This window comes from Asparagus officinalis, chromosome 1, assembly GCF_001876935.1.
Source record: "Asparagus officinalis chromosome 1, Aspof.V1, whole genome shotgun sequence".
Classification (NCBI taxonomy): Eukaryota; Viridiplantae; Streptophyta; class Magnoliopsida; order Asparagales; family Asparagaceae; genus Asparagus; species Asparagus officinalis.
In genome coordinates this window covers 105,273,972-105,276,678 of record NC_033794.1, presented here as the reverse complement: position 1 = coordinate 105,276,678, position 2,707 = coordinate 105,273,972, and positions in this window count along the sequence as shown.

The window sequence follows — 2,707 nt, the reverse complement described above, 5'->3', positions numbered from 1 at the left end:
ATTTGGACTAAGATTTTTCTCCTTTTTGCTTTGAAGGCTAATTATTTCTTCTTTGAGTCTTCTCCTAAGGTGTCTTCTCTTTTTTTCAGCCTAACTTTATATGTGATAAGATTGACTACAAGATCATTAAGATATAGATTAGAAAAATTCTAAAGTTCTTCAATAGCAATTACCTTAGGTTCCCAACCACGTGATAGAGAACGGAGTATCTTTCTGCACAGCTCCGTATTTTTATACTTCTTCCCTAAGACTTTCGATTTGTTCATGATGTCAGTGAATCACGTGAACATGTCCTAAATGCTCTTCCAGGCCTTCAACTTAAAGTTTTCATACTTGCTTACTAATAATGTAAGCTTCGCCTCCTTTACATGTGAACTTCCTTCATGGGTAATTTTTAGTGTCTTTTAAAGTTCCTTCACAGTAGTACAATTAAAGACACTATTAAATTCTTCAACAGTAAAAGAGCAACACAAAGTATTCATAGCTTTCAAATTATAAGAGTAAGTCTTTTCGTGTTGAGTAGTCCATTTATCCATAGGAATTTCAGCAATAACTCTTTCTTTATCCTTAGTAGGATTATGATACTCGCGTTCAACACACTCCCAAATATCAAAATCAGTAGAAAACAAAAAGACTTTTATGTATGATTTCTAATATATATAATTGGTGCCGTCAAAAAGTTGGGGATAGTTGATGGCATTTCCTTTAGGAAAGGCTGAAACGAGCGTAAGGCTTGACATCTTTACCCTATATTGTGATACCTAAATATCTGTATGATTCTGATACCACTTGTTGGAAGTAGGATGCAAGAGGGGTGAATGAAATTACTATAATTTTATGACTAAAACATAGAAAATGCAGTGTAAAGTATAATAAATGAAAAATAAAAAGCAAACCAGCATAGGAACACATGAGATTTTATAGTGGTTTAAATAGAAATCTTATATCCATTCTTTCTTCTCGTGGAGGGCCTTCCTCACTATGAACAGAATTCACTTGAATCACAACTCGATTCAATAGGCTTCGAAGACCACACCCTAGAATCTAGTCGAAATTAGTTGTCTAACCTAACTCTTTGCAATGACCGAAAGAAATGTAGCCCTGGCTAGCCTAACCCTCAATTGTTCAAATTTTAGTACACTGTTAAACCTAGCCTTAGCTAGCCCAACCCTTAATTACCCCAGCTTGAGTACGCTGGCAAATTTTCAAGTTTGAAATACAACCCAAAAAATAATTAAGCATAAATAAAACAATCTTACAGCCATTTAGCTAAGCATTCTTTAATCGATGAAGATGAAGATCCACAAAGACGCGACATAGAGATGTAAGTGTAGGGCACTCCTTCTCACTGAATCAAACTCCGATGAAAAGTATGCTGAGAAGAGGCTAAATTAGTCTCAGTGGATTTAATCAACTCTCTCTCAAATCCTAGGAGAAGATCTCTCCTTTTATGTATTTGCCTCATTGGACTTCTTTGTTAATTATGATCTCTAACTCTCCTTAAAGTAACCTCGATAGGACAGAAAATAGATACCCAAATCTAAGTGTAAATAGGAGATCAAATGAGTCAACGAACGACTGAGATTAAATCATAAAAAACTTCTAAATTGTGTCATAACCATCGATGATAGATCAGAACCATTGATGGCCCCTAGGTGGTCATCGATGATTCAATTGTAGACATCGATAGTGCTAATTCTGGTTTCTAAATTTGTTCGATTGTCTCCTATAACCATGGGTGGTTCCTTATAACCATCAATGTGTCCTTGTAGACCATTGATGGTGCCAATTCCTATTTTTATTTTCCTCCGATTGACTTCTATAATCATTGATGAGATGCTGACCATCGATGATTCGAAGGCTGAAATCAACGTTCATGTTGATTTTTGCATCGTTTCGAACCGCATCTTGCTCATACCTGTTTCTACATGAAGTACATCATCTCACAAAGTATATCAATAGTAAATGAGAGTTTGTTATTATTCAAATAAGAGTTATTATACGAACAATATTCTAACATTTTTTAGGTTATAGAGCCGAAAACAAGTCTGAAAAGAAATAATTGCATAACACAAACATGAGACAAAAGAATTCCAAAACAATCACTGCTTAAAGATTTTAAATATCATACAGAGGATCGCTAAGAATTTTTAAGCCCACTGTAATCGCCAAAGCATGCCTTGCTAAAAGATCCTTATGTAATAGCTTCGATACTATGAGGAATTTCTTTTTCTGAATTTTGGAAACTTTTGACACTACTTGAACTACATTTTTTTAAAAAAAACCTTGTCTAGAATTGAACCCAAGACTAGGGTAGTCATATTAGAAACTACTAATCGTCTAAATCACCGGTAGTGAATTCTAGTTGAGCTAAACTTTTAGATTGAGATGTAGCTCATCTATTAAAATAACCATTTTGAGAAATGAAAGTCAAGGCTAAGGTCTACTTTGTGGGACCTTACTCTTTTTTTCCCTAAAAAACAGTTTTATAAAATGCTAAATATTAGAAAACCACTCTTAACTTCGATGATTCTCATATAACTCCTCATAATTGTCATAATATCAAACAACACCTTTTCATTTTAAGATTTTTTTCATAACCCCCTTCCCCCCAAGAAAAAGTGTGAACTGCAATATTTGTTAGCAAAAATATCTACCTATATAATTTTACTTACTCTTGTAAAATTTGCAATTATGACTATTATGG